This window comes from Branchiostoma belcheri, unplaced genomic scaffold (genome assembly GCF_001625305.1).
Source record: "Branchiostoma belcheri isolate BF01 breed outbred unplaced genomic scaffold, Haploidv18h27 scaffold102, whole genome shotgun sequence".
Classification (NCBI taxonomy): domain Eukaryota; kingdom Metazoa; phylum Chordata; class Leptocardii; order Amphioxiformes; family Branchiostomatidae; genus Branchiostoma; species Branchiostoma belcheri.
In genome coordinates, this window is record NW_017802403.1 from 1206448 (window position 1) to 1212485 (window position 6038).

General features: G+C 38.2%; 1 pseudogene; it reads right to left on the reverse strand.

Moving 5' to 3' along the window:
* Positions 1-5004: 5004 nt before the first annotated feature.
* LOC109474687 overlaps positions 5005-6038 on the reverse strand; it is a 3326-nt pseudogene continuing 2292 nt past the window's right edge.

A 6038-nucleotide genomic window follows, 5' to 3' on the forward strand; every position in this document is an offset into this window, starting at 1 on the left:
TCTTTTACTTTTACAACCACTTTTACATCTACATCCTTTGGTCAGGAAATCAACAGTTTTTTTAACTTTTTTATGTTTTCTTTTGAATCCCAAATAATTTTTAAATCACCATTTTCTATTTCCCAACCATATCTATCTAATAGTAGAGAGGAAAAGTCCTGTTCTAAGGCCTGTGCCCAGGTGAGATAAACCCAACATGAACGTAACCAATGGAACCAAAGAGACTGAAATGAAGGTAAACTATTGTCCTCAAACTCTATTCTTTCAAAAATGGCACCTCTAATAAACTGTAACCAATTTTCATGATGCTTACAACTGTTCTCCACCTTCCTTTCCCTGAAAAGTTCGGCTGGAGATGAATACTTAAGAAAAGCTGAACGATGTTTTTGGAAGTAAACACAACCTACTAAACGAACAAAGGCCAAAAATCCTGTGTCCTTTTCTGCACAGGAAAGAGAGCCACAAGTCTGCACAGAGCTTCCACCAGAAATAAATTCTGAATACTGAAAGAAAGTTTTCATAAATGATACTTTACCAAGACCAACAAAAAAGGAAACATAATCACACCCTGTGCTGATAAACAGTGACTGTAAGATATGAGGTAGCAAGTTTCTGGAAATGGAGGAAAGGTCAGGGTCCTTGTCAAAACAAGACAGCAACTCATTCACATCCAGACATTGCCAATTTCCTGGTTCAGCTCTTTGTAAAATGACAATTCTTTTACCCATCTGCCTCACAAAAGGAAGGCCCACATGATACGTGTCCGTATCAGGGGAATAAATCAGTATGTTTTCGTATCTGCTTGAAGCAGCGTGCAGCCAAACACGAGTGTCACTTTCCTCGTTATTGGACCTACAGTCTGGATATGGAGAGATGCCATCAACAGAAGAAACATAACACATGTCCCTTTTATCATCTGTAAATGCCCCAGCTGTGAAAACTTTCTGTTGCTGCCTCAAAAAAGGTCTACATACTGTAAGTAAAGAACTACACAAATAAGAACATAGGAGACGTTTATTCGAACGCAAAGAAATAAATTTTCTCCAGTCTTTAGGGGTTGATGTAATGTCAGAAATCAAATCAAGTGAGGCCAAATTGTCACTATCAAAAACAGAGTCCCTTCTATTTCGTTCAATATCTTTTGGACTAGGGCCATTTCTGTTTGGGTCATCAAAAACAATATGGACTTCATTACAGCCAGACTGGAGTAAAGGTAAAACCCATTTTAACAACAGAAAATGTGAATACTCAAGGAAGGTTTTATGTTGACCCAATGGAGCTGTATTTATCAAAAACATGCCCTCTAAAACAGAGCACTGGGGGAAGAAATTGGAGGGGTACATTTTAGTGAAAGCGCTAGAGTATCTAGCCTGGAAAAATGAGGTAGTGGCTGACTTAGCCCCCTTGTGAGGGACACCATCAGCATCACATAAGGCACGAGGCAGCTCCAGAAACTGACCTAGCTGGGGCAGATCTAAAAGGTGGGCAATTTCAGATAAGGGCTTATTTTGATGTTGCGACCAAGAAACGGCTCTACGATAACATTCTAAGACTAACTTTTTGTCCTTTTCAGATTTAGAAATGCTAGATTTTGTCACCTTAGGTTCCGAAAAAGTTTTTAAAGACTTTCGTCTTTGAGGTGCTTTTGCGCTAGGGATACTCAAAATCCGAAAACTGATAAATGTCTGAAAAGACTCTTGACCAATACTTCTAAACCTAAGTAAATCTTCAGTTTGAATTTTCGAAATAGAAACAAATGTGAAGGGCTGACTAAGACATCTCTTTTGTACAGGGACAGAAAAAATGTTAGCCTCTGCAACTTTACTAGCATAATGAATAACATTCTGTCTCTCCTGTTCAATGATAGAAGGACTCAGACCGGCTGGTGTCCTTTTATCATTGGATTTGACAAGGACCTGGTCTTTCACTTGTTTGATTAGTTTAGCTCTATAGGGTAAAAATAACACAAGATCTTCAATGACAAATTTGTTTGGGCCGGTAATGACTTGTTTTGTGTCACGGTTTATCAGCATCTCATGGCTCTCATCTAATGCAACATTTGAAAAATTTACAGCACTTATGCTTGTAACAAACCCCCCATTTTTGAAATAATCCAGAATGTGATTTGGACATGACAACATATCAGAAAGATGAAGAGGAATAAGTTTTGAATAAGTCACATGGTCAAATGCATGGAAAACAGGTGCCATTTTCTTATACGAGTGTAAACGCAAATTCCAATTCCCTGATCTAATTGCAATATAAAGAGAAATGTATGCCATAAAATCATCATGAATAAATCTATGCCAAAACAAAAATACCTCATCTTGGGCACAGGCAGTAGAACAGAACTCAGCAAAATCATCCTCTATACCATTTAAATCAATCTTCAATGATTCCTGTCTACTTACAAAGTCCTCTTTACTGAAATTTGATTCATGAAAGTGTGGTCCAGACTCCAGAAATGTTTTTACCTTATCAAGAATATTGTCAGCTGATAAAGAGCAATTTGATTCATGATGATTTGAAAGATTTTTTCTATACTCAAGGAAAGATTCAATTTGACATCTATAAAACGCTTCCCATACCTGAAGTAAAAATTTGTGAGTTCTTTTAAAGTTTTTGCACAACCCAACCGAAAGTAATGTCTGCCCCTTGATTCTGCCAGAAGCCACCTGTTTTAGCCCTCCATCCCAATACACTTTCATCAATGCATGCTGGTAATTTTTTAATGTGTGCCAATCACCTGGAAAGATAATCAACCAACTGAAAGCAGGGCCATACTCATTCTTTACTTTAACAAGATGATCAAATGTTTTTCCATCTCCAACAACAACCAAATATTCAACATCACTACCAACATTAAATGAATTATAAAGGAAATTAAGGGCTTTTATTATTGTTTCCTTACAATCAGCATTTTCATTCATAATAGATAAATATGCGACATTAGATTTCTCGGTACACCGGTCACTTTCTAAAAATAGCTTACATTTCAAATCAGGTAATTTACTGGAACAATCTTTCAAATCAGAGATACATCTTTCCAGTTGATACAGGAACACTTCAGATGTAAATGTACGTGATGAATTCATTTCCTCCTCAGATATGCCAAACTGTTCCAAAGTGAGGGAACTGGGGGTGGAAGGAATTACAGAAAGTTGCACACATGATGGTAGTGTAAGGGAGGGAGTTGTATCAATTTCCTTTGAGGATCTTTTTCTTTGTCTAAACTTAGAAACCAACTTAATTTTTTTGGAAACAGGCTCCTCACTGGCAGTAACCCCAAAGGCAGAGCTCCCAAAGGAATCCTGACTAGAACATTCAGAATTCTCATCAGATGTTGAACTTGGCATAGAAGAAATAAGTAATTTAGGTTTGGGTTGAACAGCTTGTATGGAAGTCCCATTCCACCCACGGGGACTTCCAGTGACAGCTGCATAGGGGCTACCACTATTTATTTTGTCTATAGAAGCTACAGTAAAAGAACCTTTCGTCAAATTATGCAAACTATCTTCCAAAGTCAATTTCTCTAAAACCTCAGAAATAAATCTTTTATGCGAATCACTAGAACAACACACACCGAGGCGATTTAAGAGTTGCATTAAATCAGGAGATTGGCTATAGGAATAAATCAACTCAGAATTTATCATATGAAAAGGATAACTACACTGGCCCTCAGAGACAATAAAGAAAATAAGGAAAGTAGTGAAAAGACGCCTCAAAAACTTAGAGCTATTATGGATTGTCTCGTCCTTTAGAAAGGCAAAGTAATGTTCATTCATGTCCGAAGTTTCAAAATCAGAAAAAGAAATTTCAGACTTTTGCATAGTTAACACAACAATGAAATTCCAAACAACAGGATTTATTTCTTTACAAATTTGGAACAGGTCAATTTCATGCAGGGAGGTTGGACTCTGTATGAATTTGTCAATAAATTTGGAGGATTCTTGATGAATCACAGTATTCATATACAAAAGGGAAGACAAAAGGCCAGAATTGATACTATCCTTATTTACATCTTTAAGCATAGAAGCAAAACTAGTCTGAATAGACTTGATCTCTTGATCATATTTTTGAGAGTTAACTCTTACAGAATACAATACTAAATGAAGGGATTCTATGATATCACAATATCTATAGTATAACATTAAACTATGCTTGGTGTTAGAACTTTTGTGAACCAAAATAAAGTTTCCTAAATCATTTAAGAGTCCAACCAAAAGCCAACGTGAATCAAAATAGAAAGTGTCATCATCAGTTACATTACTTTGCCTTTCACATTCAAATCCTTTCTTTAACTTGTGTACATTTGCTACATAAAGATCATAGGCATCCACAAGAAGTATTGGTTTACTTTCCAAAAACATTTCTCCAATCTTACAAGAAACCTGGTGCAATGCTACTTGTGGTAAATTTTCGGGGCTATGGTGTAATGAATCCTCTGATTTTCTCAACATATCCAAAAGTAGTTCAAGATTGTCCTCACCCTTAACAATATTTTTTGACTTATACAAACAGTGATAGCAATAGTCACACAAAATACAACCTTCAGACAAATTTGATTCAGCCACTTTTAGGGCAGAATCTGTTATTCTCAATTTTGGACAGAATTTTTTTCTTTGATGGGATTTAATTGCCTTACAGCAATGTGTGCATCTATCTTGATCACAAAATCTATAAAATTGATGATAATGAAAAGCACACATTGAAACAGCTTCTGGCAAACAAAGACAACCAGTAGCTTGGTCAGAAATAGAGGAAACATAAGCCACCATATCATCTAATGAAATGTTTCTTTTCTCATGGGCAGACAATTTGTCGCATAATCCAAATTCAGATAGAAAACATGACTTCTGTACCATTGTTTCAGGTTCCTTGGAAGAGTGGGTGGTCGTCGAAACGGACATTTTGGACAAATCTCTAAAGTTACGTTCACAACTACGGCACACACAATCCGTGCCAGTTAAATTTGTGTTTTCATCCACCCACTTCCTTAGTTCTTCACTCCACCCCTGTGGATGCCTGTAACCTCCAAAGGATGAAGGCTTCTTACAATAGGCACAAGCAGAGAAGCACGGCCTGTCTGGATGTACAGATACAGAAGGTCTGCCACCTCCACGGCCAAAATGTGTTAAAGAAACTGTTTTATCAAAAATTTCTATCATTTCATTGTTGTCAGATAAAAATTTACCGCCCAAGCAAAGGCTTTTGTATGAAATGTTAAACCCAAAAAACTCACTAATCATGTTTTGCAAGCAAGTAACCTGAATTGACTTGTCAGTTGTGCCTAAGGTATGAATCTCACCTTGAAAATTAACATAAAATGGAAAAGTTGTATTTCTCACCTGCAGTTTATTGTCATGACCTGAACTTACCTGGAATGAATAACTATCTACACTATCACAGGTATCCCTTACATCCCCTCCCTCCTCCTCACTAGTCACAACACTACTCCTGACATCCCCTCCCTCCTCCTCACTAGTCACAACACTACTCCTGACATCCCCTCCCTCCTCCTCACTAGACTTAACACTCCTGACATCCCCTCCCTCCTCCTCACTAGACTTAACACTCCTGACATCCCCTTCCCCCTCTTCACGTTTAACCTGTTCCACCCACCCTGAAGGATTAAGGGACCCACTATATAACATTCTTACCTCTAGCTTAGTTGGTACTGGGCACTTCCCCCTCCTCTTAGCTTTACCACTAACCTTCCTACACCTAGTAGTCCCCCCCCTGCTAAACCCTCCTGACACAGTCGTACTTTCCCTGCCCTTTCTAAGCTTGCTACTACTCCACCCTGTAGGACATATTACATAATGTACCTGGGCATCCCCCTGACTACTAACTCCCCCCACAACTTCCCCTTTATCTTGAGCTATCTCAAACTGACTGACCCTTTTACCCCTAGTCTTCTTCCACTCTCTTCTAGTCATTAAAGCTCCCACCCACTTACTAGGTTTACTCCCACTCACTGCCTAAATTGTCCTTGGGACAGGGACGGGGACCCTCCTGGGGACAGGGACGGGGACCCT